This window comes from Lutra lutra, chromosome 6, assembly GCF_902655055.1.
Source record: "Lutra lutra chromosome 6, mLutLut1.2, whole genome shotgun sequence".
In the NCBI taxonomy this organism is placed as follows: Eukaryota; Metazoa; Chordata; class Mammalia; order Carnivora; family Mustelidae; genus Lutra; species Lutra lutra.
This window is the reverse complement of record NC_062283.1, coordinates 71,281,713-71,301,673: the sequence shown is the minus strand read 5'-3', so window position 1 is coordinate 71,301,673 and position 19,961 is coordinate 71,281,713. Positions and strand designations below refer to the sequence as shown.

The 19,961-nt window shown below is 41.3% G+C and overlaps 1 protein-coding gene across 1 annotated transcript in view; it reads left to right on the top strand.

Annotated features, from left to right (window-relative positions):
• Window positions 1-932: 932 nt before the first annotated feature.
• CEP85L (centrosomal protein 85 like) overlaps window positions 933-19,961 on the top strand; it is a 223,684-nt gene continuing 204,655 nt past the window's right edge. The window contains exon 1 of the mRNA XM_047732071.1: window positions 933-949. The gene's annotated coding sequence lies outside the window, so the exon portion shown is untranslated. The remainder of the gene's footprint in view (window positions 950-19,961) is intronic.

The window sequence follows — 19,961 nt, the reverse complement described above, 5'->3', positions numbered from 1 at the left end:
TTTGAATGCTGCTGTCTTTTCCTCCCTCCCTCCTTTCTTTTATTTCTCCCTCTTTCTCTCTCCCTCTCTCTCTTTCATACAGCACACTTGGGAACACATAACTTCTTCATTCGGAGTCATCACGGGCACTTAAAAGAAATTGAACAAAAAGGTCCAGGACCTTCTGTGATGCACTAACGTATTCTTTCTCCCTAGAAGAACATGACAATAAGCTTCATGATGGAGGAAATTTTATCTGTTATCATTATAGTTTTCCAAGTGCTAGAACAGTACTCGAGATATGTAGTAACATTAAGTAATTACTTGTTGAGTGAATGAATGGAAAACTCCATTCAGGTCTCCCTGAATCCCTTTGGAACAACAAGGTCCTTGGTTTATATTTGCTGGCAGGTCAAACTAACTCCGGGTAGTTTGCTGTAGAAAGTCTGTTAGAAGAGAAGCACTGTGTAGTCTATAATTGTCTTCCTATGTGTGTTATACTGACCTATTTCTCCATTAAAGTATTAATAATAAATGCCCAAGGCTCCACTGAAAATAAATAGCCATATTCCTTTTGCTTCTTATTAGTCTTGAAATTCACACTTGCACAATGATGGCTCTAAAATGCATCCTAACAGATGGGTACTTCTTGAGCTGTCATAAGGCTGATGGAGAAAATCCAGTCAATGTGCGGGTTAAGTCTGCAAAGAACAATCGTCATTCTTATGAACCAAGGTATAAAGCAAGGCACCAGGAGCTTCATCGTTCTAGGGTTTCCTGGCAGTGTGGGAGGCAAAGTGCGTGCAGGAAACAGGGTCATGCTGTGGTTTTAAAGGGGAGGTCAGGTTCCCTTTTATGAATATGCATGAGGGGCTGGCTCTTGAGTTTTCTTGAGTTCAACTTAACCCTCACAAACCCATTTCCTGCCTGTCATTTTATCTGAAGACGGTCCTTGAGGAGATGTGAAAAAGTGAGTCCTTTCTCCACTTGTGGAGCCTTTTGCTTTCTTTCCTCTTAAAGATGACAAGCTGCACCCTGATTTATTTTTATTCCCTGTGAGTCACTTACTAGTCTTATTTTATAAATAATATTTTATACATCTTACTCAGAAGCAGATGGGAAAGTTCAAGGAAACACCCTCTGGAAAGAGGAAAAGTACTTCAGTCTGGATCTGTACGCTGGTGCCCTTGCTAGAGGCCCCTGTAAACAGCACTGCCACGAGGAAATAAACAGATGGCAAAGAGTCCTTGCAAAGCAGCATTTAGGGGGGTTTCTTTGTTTTAGGAGCGACTGTTATTCTCTTAGTGTGAACTCTATGTACTCCCGAGAAATGCAAAAAACAAGTTGGAACCGCTTGTCTGATGTTCATAAAACAGGTCACTGGGTCGAAAGGGTCGTTGGCCAGTTGGGAGCTCATGAGCACACACTTGACAATCGCTGTTGCCTGTTGTCTTTGTGAGAGGAAGTGGGGGAGGGGAGAGGAGCTCTAGTTCCTCGGAGCCAAGAGGCAGCTCCAGGAACCCACGTGGTGAACAGCATGTGCTGGGAAATGCCAGCATGTGTCGCTCCTCAACTTGGCGTATAGACTCGACTCCTGTTGGACAAAATTCCCAAAGCAGACAGGGAGTAGTAGGGCTGTTTTCGCTGGACAAACAGCAGTGGGTGAGGAAATGGGCAAATGTAGGTTGCTAGGCGGTTGTTTTGCTGTTGATATGGGAGCAAAGCCAGGCAACACTTAGATACTGGGAACATATTCATTATTCCATGGAGTCCCAGCCTTTCCATGAGAGAACCCCTGCTAATGACTTTTCCTTTAACGACAATAGTTGGGGAGAGAATGTACCTTGTTCCTAGTGGTGCTGCTTTGTTTCTCCAGAGGCTAGGAGCCCCTTCCTGAAATCCATTATTGACGCAATCTCCGTTGTCACAGATTACCAGTCTCTAATGAACTGTCTGTTTTGTTTGTTTATTTTTAATGTTAAACATTCTTTTTTCTGCTATATCAACATTTATGCCTTTAAAATCATTCGGCACTCTTTTGGCATTTAAAGTTCATGATGTAAGAGCTGATGATTTTGCCTCATGGTTATGTGGTGAAATAACGGGGTCAAAGTGAGGTTCACAGGATTAGAAGCCCTCTTGGACTAGAGCCTTTCCTTTTTTTGGAAAACGGTCTGGGAAAAGAATGGAAGGATGGAAGGAAGGAAGGGAGGGAGGGAGGAAAAGCCTATTCAAGAGAAAGTCTTATCTGATCTAAACCTTTTTTACGTGCTCTTCCCACAAATACCTTTCAGGAGTGTGTACTCTGTACCCGGCATTTGAAGAAAACAGCAATCTTGGCTACCACTTAATAATAGACTGTGGATTCTCTTCCCAAAAACCGAATTCTTTTTTCAATATGTACCTCATGTTTTGTCTCCACTGCCGTTGAAAAAATAGATTATCTGTGACTTTTATTAACACAGTCTTGTTTTATGGCAAGTTTATGGGTAGTGTTTTCCCAGTGTCCCATTATCTCTCCTCGATTTAGTGGTCGTGGAACACACAGGGTCTCAGAGCCATGCTGTATTGTAAAAAGTCATGCAAAGTTGACTTCAACGAATTTTTTGCAGCCCTCCATCCCAGGTCTGGACTGATTTCCTAGCACCTCTTCCAAGAATTCCAATTGCTCGTACACTTATCTGTCTCCCTACCTCCAACCCCGAACTTCCTCCCACTCCCCCCCAGAGTCTGTGAGTACCTTCAGGGAAGGGCCTGTGTCTTGTAGAAAGAAATGAATATAGTCCAAAACACCTTTGTTTATATATTCTGACCTGTTGGACTTTGATTTTTATGGCACTGGATTCCAAAAGTGAGTTTGTTGGTTGAAGTCCCGATATAGTTTTAATTTTAATAGATGCTGCTAGATTGTTTTCCAAAAGAAGCTGAAGCAGCTTTCTCCCATATTTCCACCAGTAATAGGTTTTATTGGTCTTTTAAATGTTTGCCAGTTAAATAGTAAAATTTTTATTTTCCTGTCTATTAATCAGTTTGAGTATCTTTATATGTGTTTGTTAGTAATTTAGATTTGCTGCTCTGTGAGTTAACTTTTTATGTACTTTGCCCATTTGGCTGCATAGAAGTTTGTTTTTATATCAATATATATATAAATAAGTATAAAGTTCTTTTTACCTAAAAATTCCAAGTGTGAGTATGTATCATACAGAAATATTCAGATATATAAGCAAAAATACATGCATAAGCATCCCATTACATCCCATCTACATGATAAATGCATGAGCATCACATCTACAAACATTAGAACATTGTTTGTAGTGACAAAATCTAAAGTTTAATGAAAAGAAAGTAGTTTGATGAATTATGGTATTTTCTTATAATGGAAGAGGATGAAGAGTTAAAAAGAATGAAGTCAATCTACATGCACTACATAAAAGATTTCAGCATAGTGTTAAATGAAAAAAAGCAAGTTGTAGAAGAGGAATTGCATAGTACTATCCTAAATTATATAATTATAAATGCACGTTGTGGCAGAAACTGTTTGTCCTTAATCTTAGAAACTATGAGAAGTTGTTATTTGAACACACTGCACAAGCAGACAGCAGTTGTAAAAGCTAGGTGACATTCCGAAAGATACGCTGACTTTTTATAATGTGGGAAATATATGACTAGTTCAAGGTGGCAAAGAAAGAAAAAAAGAACTAAAACTCACTGAATCCATTCCCTGAGGGTTCAGTTAGTTCTGAAGTGACTAACAAGAGGCATAATTAATTATCAATCCTATATTGCTGTATATTGGGACTTTCTATATTATTTAAAACCTGTTTCACAAACATACTGATAGCTAAAGATAGCTTACACTTCAGATGGGCAAATTCTGTGTTTGTAGTGAAAACATTTAATAGAGTCCTTATCTGTCTTTACAGATCCTCTCTGTCATATATATAACCTAGATATAATTTGTGATAAAAGTGTATCACAAAATTTAACTTTACTTGAGATCATCCTCTCAATCAAATGAGTTAGCAAGTGAATTCTGTGTTTTGTTCCCTGGATCATTAGTAGTCTGTATCATTTAGCTTTCTTATCAGTTTATCAAAAGTAGCTTAACTTTAGGTCCAAGTGCTTTGCTTCGTAGGCAATAAAGTTTTACTCCTACTTAAAGGAAAACACAGGGCAAATGCCCAACGTCGAGTGAGTTCATCTGCATGTTTCTTTGTGTGCACCCACGCCCCACACTAGAGAGGGCTCCTGGAGAAATCACATGACCCGATCATGGGCACTGTTTCAACTCTGTGTCATCAGGCTGTGGTCCCTCACAGCTGTGCAGCGGCTCTCCTGTGTTTCTCTAGTCATCTTCCCTCCCACTCATCAGAGTAAATATTTCATACATTCTCTATTCTTCTCAGACATTAGCCTCCAAATAATTCACTTCTCTGGACTTGTTTTAATTTCAGTCTTCCAGGCTAGATCTTTAGCTCTCTGAATGTGAGACCTTGTCTGTTTTGGTCTCGAGACCCAACACCCCACTACAGTGGGCACTCAATAAATATGTAGGCAATTGGGGTGCCTGGCTGTCTCAGTGGATTAAAGCCTCCACCTTCAGCTCAGGTCATGATCCCAGGGTCCTGGGATCGAGCCCCGCATCAGGCTCTCTGCTCAGCAGGGAACCTGCTCCATCCTTCTCTCTCTCTGCCTGCCTCTCTGCCTACTTGGGATCTCTGTCTTTCAAATAAATAAATAAAATCTTTAAAAAATATGTAGGCAATTGAGCAAATGAGTGAATGAATGATGCTTTATAACAGGTAGATGAGGAGCGATGTGGCGAGAGTTGCTGGGCAGCTTTGGGGAACCAGCACTCTCTTGATGATGTGGAGTTGGCCTAGCACCCATGGTCAAGCCATGTTATTTCTCCAGGTACACAGAGGGAAACAGGAGCATAAAGTCATTGGGGTTGAGAATTTGCCAGGCTAATAAGGAGCAAAGGAGATGAGATACTGGAGAGAGTGTTTAAAGATGGAACATGGGATCTTTGCTGGGTAGGGAAGGAGTGAAGAAAGGAGAAGATAATAGGGACAAACAGGACGAGGATGGTGTGAAGTCCTGAAACAGTTCTGATGGCGTGTGTGAAGACCAGCTGACTGAGAGCTGGAAGTGGAGGAGATTGTGGTTGGAGAGGGAGATTCTCTCTTAAAGGTTTTGGAGGTGAAGTAGTCCCAGATGGTGGGCTGAGGGTGTGGTGGAGGTTGTATGGGGCTGAGTGAGCAGAGCGGTCATTAGCTTTGAGAGGTCAGAAACAATGAGAGGCCCCCAGGATGCTGGCTGTATCACAATATATGCGTTCCAGGTGGAGATTACATCTGTTTATGGAGGAAAGTGCCACAGTTCTCAATGACAGCAAGGACTGTGGGACTTGAAACCACATTGATGAGGTGGGATGGAAGGGGATGAAGGAATTGAATACAAAGAGATATGGGAAAAAAATTAATTATGATCAGGGGATGTTGACTGATATTTCAGTTTGGAGAGAAGACGTAGTGGAGGAGTAAATACTGAAAAGCAGTGAAAATTGCATATAATTTTCAGTTGTTTAATGCAAGCAGTACATAAAACAAAAATTCCAGGAAATTCAAATACATGTTTCATTAGTTGATATTACTAGAAGATAAAAACTGAAATCATATTAAACTTTTCTGAACCTCTCAGAAGACATAACATCATCTCAAAAAGGCTCACTTCTAGAAGGAAAATTGTCATAACTTGCCAATTCCAGTTCTGGTCAGGCATTCTTAGAATACCTTGGAGTGGATTTTAGTCTCACGGGGATTTCACTTTTGGAATATCAACGGGTCCTGACAAATAAGGCTCTTAAAAACTTTTCTACTGAAATGCTCAGTCGGCAAATCTAGTTAATGACAGGGACACATAAACTTCATTTCTGGTACACTGATTGCTAATGAACTTGAGGTTTAATGCCAAGAAACTCCTCTTAAAAGATGAAACTAAAAACAACTGCCTTGTCAGAGCATCTGTGTGCTATCATTAAATTTAAAGCAATTTATCAAATATACACTGCATGCAGGATCTGAGTCCTTCCCTCATGGAGAGCAGTACCCGAGGAGCAAGGACACAGCAAGAGAAGCCGCCCCAGTACCTTCCCAGGAGTTCAGTGTTGACTGCGGGCAAAGAGCTGAGAACAACTGTGAGGGACAAGGTTATCAGGGAAGGCCTCCAGGCATTACATAAATGCCCAAGGAGAGAGAAAGAATTCATACCAAGAAGGGAAATTATTTAAGGCATTGCAGGGGTGAAAAGGAGTTTTGTTTTTTTTTTTTTCAAGGTCCTGGTATCTCTGATATTCTGTCCTAGTGTTTGGACATATGGAGTGACCATTATGATTAAACTATTAAAATGTGGTGGAAGATTAATCTCTTTAGAGCGTGTTGTAAGAAGGGCTGACACAGCTTGGGTTATGCCTTTGGTACAAGCATCATGTCGGATTGATGTCTGGAAGAGGAGTGAGATTCGGGAAACTACATAATGAGTCTTGTATTGTCTTTATCCTTTATTTTGTGCAAACCCAGTCAACATGCCATTAGTAGCGTCTGCAAAACTCAACAAAAGTCTGTATGAAGGACCTGTTAGCTTGCTTGCTAGGTCCTAATGGAAACCTCTTAAATCCTGGATTTGATTCAGAGGTCTAGGCAAAAGCGCTCAACGAGGCCATGCCATGCCCTGCAACTAAACTTGAAGCATTTTCTCCTTCTTTGTTCCTTTAGCAGAAATTACATCCCTTCTGCCCATCTATTAATTGTCCCAGCTGAAAGGGATGTTTTGTGACTTTTAGTGTTCTCTCATAGCCTGGGGAGAATGACCAGATAAAACAAGAAGTCACAATATCCTAAGAGGGGCGGAGGCAGGATGGTGTGCATCTCCTCGGTATGAAGAGAAGACAGAGAATCTTTCATTTCCTTTCAGAGACCATTTGACCCACAGGCTTATAAAAACAGCAGAAGAAATGAGCCAAGAGTGGAAAAGGGTGTGTGTGCGTGATGTTGTTGCTTAGCAACGGGAAGCGTCTGGCTGATGTTCTGAATTGAACAAAGGAGAGTGACTAGGACAGCATGGAATAAATGAATGAGGAGACACGAAGGGAGGGAAGCCGATGTGGTGGTGCAGGCAGGCTAGGAGGGGAATGCAAAGGAAAGGAAAAGCACGAAAATGGATGTGGTGATTACTTAAAAATCAGAAGACAGGGGCGCCTGCGTGGCGCAGTCAGTTAAGCCTCCGACTCTACCATTCGGCTCAGGTCATGGTCTCATGGTCATGGGATCGAGCCCCACGTCAGGCTCTGTGTAATGCGGGGTTGACTTCAGATTCTCTCTCCATCTCCCTCCCACTTGCTCACTCTCTCAAATAAATAAAACCTTCATAGATAAATCAAGAAATAAAAATAAAAGCTATGCTGTAAGGAGCACCTGGCCGGTTCAGTCAGAGGAAACTGGGACTCCTGATCTCAGGGTTGTGGGTTTGAGCCTCAGGGCGGGTATATAAAAATAAATGAATAAATAAAAACCAGAAGACAATGAATAAAAATCATTTGGGGAAAATAAGTAACTGAAAAGATGGGACTAGTGAGAAGGATTAAGAAAGAACCTGCAGTGGAAGAGGGTAGGCAACTAACTGGTGGGATAAAATCCCCTCCGTGGAATGAACTCACCGTGCCAGCCGCACCTCCTTCTTGCTGCTGAGGCTAAGCAGGGCGGACGGGGCAAGGTGTCCGGAACAGAGTCCAGACCGTGGTGTCTGACGAGGCGACTTAGAAGATGAGCTGGGCGGGGGGGCCTGTGTGGCTCAATGGTTAAGCCTCCGCCTTCAGCTCAGGAAATGGTCTCAGGGTCCTGGAATCGAGCCCCGCATCGGGCTCTCTGCTCAGCGGGGATCCTGCTTCCTCCTCTCTCTGCCTGCCTCTCTGCCTACTTGTGATCTCAATCTCTCTGTTAAATAAATAAATAAAATCTTTGAAAAAAAAAAAAAAAGATGAGCTGGGAGGTAAAGGAGCTCCAGGGTTGTCATGGCAACAATGCTAGACTAGGTTGGGCTCTTCGAAGACCTCTACAATAACTTTCAGGTTTTTAGACCACTGTATCAGTTCTTATCCAAAAGGGCAACCACAGGAGAAGGGCAAGAACTTGAGATTGGGCAAGAAAACTCTTAATTCCATCTTTGATTCCTCCAAAAGCTTATGACGGTGTCATAACCCAGAGCAGGCCAAAAAATATCTACCAGGGGTAAGTAGGTGTCAATGTGGTCCCAGGGCCTTTGTCATGACAGTTCTGTGACATCTTGGAGGCGTCCGATGTTTGTCTGTATTACAGGGCAGGTAAACTTGTCTTCTATGTTTTTTTCTTAAAAGGGCAGCCGTGCTTCCTAGCCCATCCTTCACAATTTCCATCATCTACACATGTAAGCCAACATATTATGAGCATTTCCTCCCAATAGATGTACATTTTTATTTGTAAACAATACACAAAAATTATCTAATGACACATGGCTCATTAGAATATGATATACATATTAAGGAAGATGAAATAAACATAAAATGAAATATGTTTTTTAAAATTTTACTTACTTAAGAGTTTTTTTTGCTATTAATTCATTTCCCCACCCTTCCTACAGCCTACCTACCTATGAACCACAGGGCATAACTTAGAAGGTAACATGTAGTACAGGCTCATTAGGTGTTTGCAGTAAACAGAAGTGGGATGGCATTTTTCCACTCCCTTCTCTGGGCTGTCCCATCATATTTTACAGGGATGCAAGGAATTACTTATGTTATTAACTCCTATTTCTTATCTCACCAAGTTTTATTATCAATTCCAAAGGTTATTTGTTATCTGCATATAAAATAGGACTAAGTTTTTAAGTTAATCCTCTTTAAAAAACACTTGTCTTATCTATAACATCTAGTTTCTTGATTTGTAATTAAGTGTGGCTATATGGGAATACACTTTTCCGTCTGCTTCTTTCCCAAATCTCACTAAACTGACAGCTAAAGGATGGAATACGAATAAGCAATGAAAATCCTAAAAGGCATGGTACCTGGGTGGCTCAGTGGGTTAAGCCTCTGCCTTCAGCTCAGGTCATGATCCCAGGGTCCTGGGATCAAGCCCCACATCAGGCTGTCTGCTCAGCAGGGAGTCTGCTTCCCCTCCTCTCTCTGCCTTCTGCTCTCCCTACTTGTGATCTCTCTGTCAAATAAATAAATAAAATAAAATTAAAAAAAAAAAAGAAAGTCCTAAAAGGCTTGGTGTATCAGTTATCTATTAATGCCTAAGAACCACCTGACAACTTAGTGGCTTAAAATAACACCGTTTATTAGGACACCGTCCTTGGACCAACAGTTTGTTCAGGGCGCAGTCGGGACAACTCATCTCTGCTCCACGTGGCGTCAACTGAGCTTTCTTGCCATAGTAATCATTGGGCGCTTAGCTGCGATTCATAACCAAGGTGCCTCAGTTCCCCACAGAGCTTCTCCAGCTGGCCAGCTCAGCCTTCTGCATGTCTTGTTGAGGTTCCAAAGAAGGCAAGAGTTGAAGCTGCCAAGCCTTCCCAAGGCCATATTAGAAGTCACAGGTGTCATGTCTTCACTTCTGCAGCATCCTGTTGGTTAAGGCAAGTTGCAAGGTGTAGCAGACTGAGTTGTGTTCCTCCAAAATTTTTTTTGAAGCCCTAACCCTCAATGTGACTGTATTTGGAGATAGGGCCTTTAAGAAAGTAATTAAGGGTAAATAAGGTGATAAGGGTGGGACCCTCATCCAATAGGACTAGTGCCCTTATAAGAAGAGGAAGCAACAGCAGGGATAGGCAGGCTCAGAGAAAAGGCCACAGTGAGAAGGTGGCTTCCTACAAGCCATGGAGAGTGGTCTCACCTGATACCAGTCCTGCCAAAACTTTGATGTGGGACTTCCAGCTTCCAGAACTGGGAGAAAATAAATCTGTTGTTTAAGCCATTCAGTCTGTGGTGTTTTGTTATAGCAGCCTTAGCAGACTAATGCATAAGTCCAGCCCAGATCCATCTCATGACGAAAAGAGCTATAAAAAATTTTGTGACCATTTTTAATCCAGCACACTTGGAAAATGTCAGCTAGTTTTAGAAAGTGTAAATATATCAAGAGGAATACTTAGAGCAATGTCCACACGAGTCCCCTCTACCACCACTTACTTCCTTGAAACAACTTTGTAACTGAAATTGCGTTAACATTTTTTATTTAGGTAAATAAGAGGTAGTGATTTGGTCAGCCTGTATAATATTAGGTATAACTAGAAAATGGCATCAAAGACATGGAATTTCCACTAGAAAGTAAAAGCCCCATTATGCCAAAGCAAACCTATCCATGGAGAGTAAATATAAAGAAAAAAAAAGCCTTTATTTCCAAGATTGAGCATTAGCTTTAAATAGTATAATACTTGTATTCTTCTCTGACTACTGAGTGAAAGAAAACATTTCTCACTCTCTATAGTTGTCCATATCTGTAGATGTTAAACCATATGGACTTCTCTAATGGAAGCCTCAGTTTTATTCAGGTGTTCAACCTATCCTTGTCTATAGAGTTAAACTCATTAGATTGAGCCATCATGTTAATTCCTTTCCCCTTCCTAATGACTGGTTCATGAACCCAATATTGAATGCTATCCTGTCATGCCATTTCCATGGTGACCATTATTGAGGCAGAGAATGCAAATCACTCTGGATGGCGGGGGTGGGGGGGTGTCTCTCTTCTACTGAACATAAACAAGGGAACATTGTGGTCTGGTGGCCACTTAAAAACCGTGAGGGGTGCTCACCTAAGGACAAAGAGAATACAAAAGACTCCTGAAGCTTACCATCCCTCTGGAATTCTTGTTTTTTGTAATAAACACTCTGACCCTTTAGGCCAGTCTCACATAGGATTTTTTTTTCCCCTGTAGCCAAAAGAATCCTTCCAATCTGATGATGCTGTTCCTATGTAGCCTGAAGTGTCCTCAGTGATCTCACATCAGAGAGCCTATGGAATGGTTTTACGAGGAAAGTCAGTTCTGCACTCCACTTCATTGCCCCTCAAAACCACCAGAACTATAAGCAGAGTCAGATCTCTATATGCCTCACGAGATCCATTATAAAACAAATACAGGAACAGAAAACACACCCACCAAAGGAATGGAAAGACTGTTAATTTATGTTGGCAGAATGTATGGAGAGAAAGTGTGGAAATGGATTCTCAGTGTCCTAGACCAAGAAACGAAGAACACAGTTACCGATCAGGATTTACCAATAGGGATGCAGTTTATTAGAGATTCTGGATTTAATGTGCTAGCTCACACAGTTGGAGGTTGTCTAAATTATTTGCCAAATTATCTCTTGAGTTATGCTCAGCAGTAGCCCATTCTAAATGAACCTGCAATGCTGAAATTTTCTTGTTATAAGGGAAGCAATCCAAAAGTTAATGGACATATAAATACTGGAGTAGATGGTCTCATGTGAACTGCTCACCTATTCCCTGTCTCCTTTTTCTAGGAAGAGGAAGAAATGGCCAGAAAATATTTCCTATTATCTTGTGTACACCCATACAATTCTCAAGACCCTATTCTCAAGGGTCTTGAGAATTGTATGGGTGTACACAAGACCCAGCACCTAAAAAGCATTTTGGTAGCTCTTCTTCATACACTGAGGTAAGAGGAAAATAGTCTGTATTTGAAAAGCACTCCTGACTGCAAATAGGGATGCTAAGATAGAAGAGGCCAAATAGTGACACTTAACTGCCAAAGCCAAGGTGGGCATGCTGATTATAATAATAACAGTAGAGCTGGCATGATGTTCAAAATGATACAACTCTCAAAAATCTCTGCAAGTTTTTCATATGTAAGAGAGTTACAGGGATCAAAAGAGATGGCAGCTTGGTGCTCTCATTCATTTGTGTAATGGAAAATACTCCAGAGTTCACGGTTGCAGGTCTGGTATTGTGTTCTTGAACTCAGTAATTCTGGTGGTGGCCTTCTGACACCTGTCTCTCCAGTCTTTCCAGTTATTTTGTAAGCACCTAATCCCCTGTGTTGAAACTCTTCTACTTTCCCCAGAGCAGTGCACTGAACACTAACTGATGGGCTTTCCAAAGGAGCCCTGAACTCTTGCCATGATTGCTTCTTCAGTTTCTGGGTATATTACTAGGATAGATGACCTTAGCGAATGGCAGCATTCTGACACCCACTCCTGATCTGTTGAGTAGAAGTCACCAAAATTATAATGGTAGGAATGGCTTAGTGAAATCTCAGGAACTCAACCTTCCTGCCAAAATAGTAAGTCAAGAAGTATTCTGTTATATCGCAATTAAAAAAAAATATATCACATTTTTTAACTGCCTCCCTGAGAAAACTGTTGAGAGGAAGCCACTGTTTTTCCTACCATAGCCCCATTTTTTTGCCAGTGCAAAAGATGGAAGAAATTTGGGATGCCTGACTGGCTTAGTTGGTAGAGCATGCAACTCTTGATCTCAAGGTTGGGAACTTTAACCCCATGATGGGCATAGAGTTTATTTAAAAAGAAGAGGGAAGAGTTTTGAGAATCATAGGGGATTACTATTACTAAAAGAAGTAGTAACTACAAATATAAATGATCTTCCATGTGTAGTTGCTTAACGGCCGAAATCAACACACACTGTGACACAGTGACTGCAGCATTTATCTGGACTTCTTCTCTCATCCAATGAACAGAGAATGCCAGAAGGAGTTTGATTTAATCTAATATATTTTCAGCTCAACATTATCTTAATTCTCTATTCTCTGTGCCATAAATGAGTCTTTAAAAATTAGGCTGTCGGGGGGTGCCTGGGTGGCTCAGTGGGTTAAAGCCTCTGCCTTCGACTCAGGTTATGATCTCAGGGTCCTGGGATTGAGTCTCACATCAGGCTCTTTGCTCAGCAGGGAGCCTGCTTCCCCCACTCTCTCTGCCTGCCTCTCTGCCTACTTGTGATCTCTATCCGTCAAAAAAAATAAATAAAATCTTAAAAAAAAAAAATTAGGCTGTCGGGGCCCTGAGTGGTTCAGTCAGTTAAGGCTCTACTCTTGATTTCTGCTCAGGTCATGATCTCAGAATTTTGGGATCCACCCCGTGTCAGGCTCCATCCTCATGGAGCCTGCTTGTCTCTCTCTCTCTACTCCTCCCTCTTGTTCTTTCTCTCTCTCTCTCAGTCATAAATAAATAAATAAATAAATAAATAAATAATATATATTTTAAAAATGAGCTAGGTTCTCTAACCATCCCCAGGGCTATATCGGTGATAATCGGCTGAAGAGCTCCAGAGAACAGAAAGTGGCTGTGTTTTAGACTAAAACTAGGCAGGCCAGAAGGTGGGAAATAAATCATAAGTTAATACAATGAAGTTTCTTGGGATCTGTTTTGCGTGGCGTGTGAGTTTATCCTCTCCAATGTCAAGGACAATTTGTTTCCTACATCTAGAAAAAGAAAGTGCGGTTGATGGTACTTTTTAGATTTCAGAAGCAACATATATCACATTTTGTGTGCCCTTCAGCGCTCTTTCCTGAGATGCCTGAAAGGCTGACTGCTTTGAGTAGGGTCCAAAGAAAAACTCTGCACGTGGTCCAGGATGCAGCTTTTCCATATGGCCTTGTAGGACCCGGTGACATTAGTGGCGCTCAAAAACCAATTCAAGTCTGTGGTGTGGAAAGACTTAATACAAGATTCACAGCAGAAACATCCTGGTTTTAGGACAAAATTATACCTCCTTCAGTGAATAACCATTCTTCTTTGGAGGCATAGTACTTGGCTTTCTATTGGGTCCTCATAGAAACCAGGTAATTATGAAATATAAGCTAGCTATCATGAACTGAGTGGTATCTGATCTACTCAGCTATAAAGTCAAACATCTCCAAGTGGAAATAGTAGGTGAGTTCATCTGAGCAGGTCCTGAAAGGTCAAGTTTCATATGCTAATGTCTTCCTGCTATGCCTACTCATGCCACACTACCCCCTCTCCACCAACCAACACTTATAACATCATGAACAGTTTTCTATTATGACTTAACTGAAGAAAAAGAAAGCATAGTTTACAGATGGCTTTGCATAATGAGCTGGCGACATTTCAAATGGAATGCTGAGTCCTACTCAGTCTCACTGAAGTGAAGGTGGAAAATTCTCCCAGCAGGTAGAACTTTGAATTGTATAACACCTTTCCCTTTTCCTGGAAAGAGGCAGGAATTAATAGGCAGTAACAGATGGTTTAGTCCAACTGACATGGACATGATAAGAATAAGAAGACCAGAGGTCTGGTGACAAGGAGGCTTGGGAAGAAGCATGTAGGTAGGTCTCATAAAATGGACCCATGTATGAAGACATTTGGGCTCCATATACATGCCTGTCACATCAGCTGACAACCCAATATTCATTCTTTCTTGTGAACAATACTTCAGTTTTATACAGATACACATGAACCCTCATGTGATTTTGTACCCCAAGGCTGGTCACATCTCCACCCCAGCAGGTGAATCAGTTAATTAAGCCAATTACAGTTCTCTATTCTCCTATGAGTGGTTGGCTTTGAAGGGGCCATATGAACAATTTTGGCCAAGGAGACACTAAAGGAAGTCTGCTGTGGGGTTAGTTCTGTGTGAGTTTCTTTGTCTATTAAAATAAAAGGTAATTCCTTCATCTGCCTCGCTTTGAGTTGGGAGGTAGCCTTATGAATCAGGAAGGAGAGGGCTGCACTTGTGCATCATGTGTTGGTTGTAGCAACCACATCTAGTTTCCAAGGACAGCATTGCCAGCTGCCTCTATGGGAGTATACAGTGTGTGGTACCAACAGTGTCAACCGCGCAGGCTGTGATACCTGATGCTCAGTAGCAACAACAGCCATGTCCTTGCAGAACTACTTTCGTGTCAGATTTTAGTTGTATCCCTGTCTGCATGGCTTCTGAGCTGGACTGCTCTCCTGGACAGTTTTTGGGCTAACCAATAACCTTTCAATAAATCCTTTCTCTGCCTAAACCAAGCAGAGTCCATCTCTATTGTTTGCAAGAGAAATGTTTGCAACTTGGCCAATATAGATCTTCTGGATCAAATGATCTGTGAGATGTTGGTCCAAAAGAAAATTTGCAACAGTAACATTGTTTTCAGAGTTGAGTGTCTCTTTTTAAGTTATACTTTTTGATGTTTTTAAAAGTTAGGAAAGGCAAATGTTCCTCCACCTACCAATAGAATTGTCTGGATCAATCTCAGCTGGTACAAATGATTAAGGAGGAAAACATGTCTCTTTGAAAGCATGGAAATTTTTAAAAAAATGTATTAATAATGGACTAAGTGAAAATTAAATAGTAAGTTTGGAAATGGCAAAGAAAAGCAATACCTTACATACAGGTTGTGGTGCTAACGTTTACTTGTTCCTGTTCCAGAGGAGCAAATGGGCAGAACTTTAATTCTCACAGAGACTTTTAAAATTTATCATCAGTCTATCCTTGTTCATACACGAATGTAGCAATTTCAGCAATTTTTTTTTTTTCCTAGCCTGCTTAGAGTTCTCTGCTTTCCTTCCATGTCATCTCCACAGTTGAGGTCACGTGATTCCCACCTTCACAATCTTTGTGCGCCTATTTCTTCAGGCCAATGCTAATCAGAGGCAAGAAGAATTTAAATAGTCCCAGCCTCACATTTTGGCTTACTATATGCTGGGCATGCTTCTTGGCACGAAGGATGGCCCAGCATCCAAAAGAGACAAATTTCAAGCTTAGTAGAACTTCCTTTCTCATGATTTCTCTCCCTGCCTGCCAGCAAAAATCCCTGATGCTCTCTTCTGTCAATCCATCTATGCTTTGTTTCCTTTCCTCTGCACTGGCCTAGCTTACTGCCATCTGTGCCCCAAGGATGAAAGTATAATGGGACGTCTTCAGAAATCTGTTAGATTAGAAAAAGTTGGATGTTGTTGCTTTTTCTATTTGGGAGATTAATATTTTTATTCACTTCTGATATATAATCTTATGTTCTTGTGTAACTGCTGTAATGCATTTATGCCTTCCTTAATGAAATAAGACCCAGATGTTTCAAATTGGTCAATGAGGGTGAGTCTTCATGGTAGGGGAGGTTGTCCTTTATAGTTCCAACCCTTAGCACTGAATACAGTCCTTGGGGATTATTTTAATGACTATATCACCTGCTGGCTTTGGGAAAAAAGACCTGATGCCCTGCTTTCAATGCTTTGTCCCATATATGGGCACATGACTTTTCCTTGTACATCATTTAGCTCAGCTGAGACAGACTTAATGTCCAGTTTAAGCTTTCCGTAGGTTAGAATATAACAAAATGGTAATCGCTGCTAAGAGCCACCCAGGCACCCATTTTCAGAACTTTCTATCTGAGGCAAGTGAGGATGAAGTATGGCTCCCCCATTGGTTAATGGCTGATATTTGCCCTGGGGAGTACTAACATCACTAGCTTCAGGGCTGTGTTCATACATAGGCCCATTTGCTCCAGGGCGTGGGAGAGGCCCAAGACAGAAAGCAGAAAAATTCTAATCATACCTGCTTGAGTTGGGACCTTATCAACAGAAGGTAAACCTGAACACTCAGCCCCTGAAAGCAGAGATGGGCCACAGGAATGGGAGTGGGGCTCTAGAGTATCTGCTGCCTAAAACAAACATGAATGAAGACCGGTACAAGGTTTGCCAGTATTTGACCTTCAGTCTGTTGGTTTAGAAATTCACAAACTAAATTCATAGCATGATCTAACAGACTTCTCAGAAACTGTAGAGAGAAAGTGTTGAAGAGCATCCAATTTTGCTTCTTATCTATGCATTAACTCAACAAATTTAATGAACATTTACCACATGGTATGTGCTGGAGATACATCACAGAGCAAGATAAAGTACCTGCTTCACTGAGCTTAAGTTGCAGGATTTCTTTTCCTTTGGTGCCTGCCGTTCTTGGTCTCTCCACTTCCAAGGATGGAGAGGTAGGCCAAACCAAGAGTGGTGGGCAGCAAAGCAAGGTTTACTGAGCATATTTAAAGCTCCAAAGAGGGAGAGGACCAGAGAGGGTTGCCACCAGAGTTTCTAAGTCTGGGGATCTTTATGGGCTTGTTGGCAGAGGGTGGGGGGTGTGGGGGTGGACTAGGGTGAGGAGGGGTAGAGGGGTGGGGGGGGTGGCCCTTGCCCCTGCCTCCCTGTCTTCCCACTATCCTTCATTACTTACATTCTGGTTGGGAGATAGTCAACAAGCAATGAGTAAGGTAATTTTAGTTTATTGAGTTATAGGTGCTGGTAGAAAATCAAACAGCAGAAGCTAACAGTGAGAGAAACATGGTTGCCATTTCAGCTAGGGTGATCATAAAAGACTTTCCTACATGTGTGACATTTGAGGAGAAGCCTGAATGAGAAGAGACAAGCCAAATGAAGATCAGGGAAGAACATTCTAGGCAAGGGGAATAGTTTATGTAAGAACTTGGAAGGCAGCAGAAGCTCTTATGTTTGAGGAGCAACAAGATCAACAGTGGTGAAGTCAAGAGTGAGGGAAGTAATAAGAGATGAAGGGAAACATGTCCGCAGAGGTCAGCTGAGGCAGCACTGTCCTGGCTATGGCAAGGAGGTAAGGCTTCATTCTTAGTGGGATGGAAGCCACTGCAGAAGGGAGGGACGAGATCTGATTTTCTGTTTTAAAAAATCCGCTTTGGGGGCACCTGGGTAGCTCAGTGGGTTAAAGCCTCTGCCTTCGGCTCAGGTCGTGATCTCAGGGTCCTGGGATCGAGCCCCGCATTTGGCTCTCTGCTCAGTAGGGAGCCTGCTTCCCCCTCTCTCTCTGCCTGTCTCTCTGCCTATCTGTGATCTCCCTCTCTGTATCAAATAAATAAAAATCTTAAAAAAAAATTTTAAAAAATCCACTCTGGTCGCTGTATGGAGAGTGTTTGTAGGCAGTGGTTTTCCCTGGATTCGTGGAACACAGCAGACTTGGATATTTGTGTTTTCCATGAACAAGTGAATCTTTTAGTCACATTTTGCTTAAAACACATACAGGTTTCCACACACAGGCTTGCACACAACTGTTCTTTGCAGCATTACTCATAATAGCTAGAAAGTGGAAACTCAAATGCCCATTAACTGATGAGTGGAAAAACAAAATGTGTTTATCTTCAAGCATATATCCATGCAATGGAAAACCATTTAACAGTAAGAAGAAATATTGATACATGCTACAACATGAACGGTCAAAATCATCAGGCTAAATGAAATAATTCAGACCGAGAAAACCACATGTTACATGATTCTATTTATATGAAATGTCCAGAAAAGGCATATCTAAATATAGAGAAAGCAGATTACTGATTGCCTGAGGCTGGGAGTAGGAACAGGGAGAAACTGCAAAGGAGCAGGAGGGACCTTAGTGGAGTGAAGAGAAAGTTCTAAAACCATTTGGTAGCAATGGTTGTACAAATGTTAGATCTACCGAAAATCACTGAATTGCATTCTTAAAACAGGTGTGCTTTAAGGCATGTAAATTATACCCTAATGACTTTTTTTTTTTTTAAGATTTATTTATTTACTTGAGAGAGTGTGTGCACAAGTGGGGGGAAGAGGCAGAGGAAGAGGAAGAGAGAATCTCAAGCAGACTACCGGCTGAGTGACTGAGGCAGGGCTCAATCTCACCACCCTGAGATCATGACCTGAGTCAAAATCAAGAGTTGGACTTGCTTAACCCACCGAGCCACCCAGGCACCCCCATCAATGAAGTTATTTCTAAAAAATAGATAGTTATTTCTAAATTGAGAATATATATCTTCAGACCATATGAACCCCTAGTCTCCACAGACTCTGCCTTGACAGAGGCTCTCCCCACCCTTGCTCTAGACAGCACCATGCTGCCTCTGCTTTCCATAGCCACCAGTGGTCTGCTTTGGGAATCAGTTGAGTTAATGCATCTTCCTCTCCCAACTTTTCTCCCTCTCAGGAGATTGTCCCCATGCCAAGCCTTCCCCAGTTCTCCAATTTTCAGGACTCAAATTGATCTTTTCTTCTGTAAGAAATCTCTTTTCCATTTTCAGCCCACTCACTTCTTTCTCTCAGTTTTTGCCAACTGTTTCTAGAAACTTCTTCCTGCTTTCTTCTCTCTTCCTCTGTGTATGTCTGCTTGACTGCAAGTGCTGGGAGTCATAGGAAGTGACCATGCGACCTCTATTTTCTCCACTGTCACCCCTCATCCTTTGTCTGCATTTGTGCCATTTATGACCCCTCAAAATGACTATAAAAATCACGGTCATTATGTGGGAGAACAGTACCGGGACAGACATGTAAGTATCGAGAAAATGGAAAGATTAAGCAGTATTTGCCAAATCAACCTTTAAACTTGGAAGTACCAAAAAGTCCTTTCAAGAATATCCTCAAGATTTGCTTCTCTCTCTCACTGTTGTATGATGAGAACTGCTCTCTCTACTTATTTTATAGGAAACTTGTTAGTAAATCATATTTTTAAATTTATGCTTATTTGTATATGATGGTGTTTTAAAATTACTTTTCATTACAAACAAGAATATTTACAAAAAATATTTTATTGATGTTAATGTGGGTACTTTTGTGGTCTGACACACTAAAATGAACACTACTTATATTATTTCTACAGAAAAAAAAACAATGTCTGAGTCTAAGCAATGATTTGGAACTTAATTTTGATTTATTAGTTGAAGACTGACATTATTTCACTGGTTTTAAGTACCACTCTGTCTTTCTAGGTGCTGTGTCATAATTGTTCCATGGGCCAACTTCTTACTTTATTGCAAAATTTTTCTGTTATATTCTTAAAAGCAAAAGAACAATCATAGATGTAGCTAAGTTAAAACAAAATTTCCCTATCATTAGAACAGATGACAGATTCTTCATTCTTGGATGGTCCTATCACATGAAATATACAATTCCGGGAATAATTAGCATATTAATAATCTTGATTGTTAGAGTT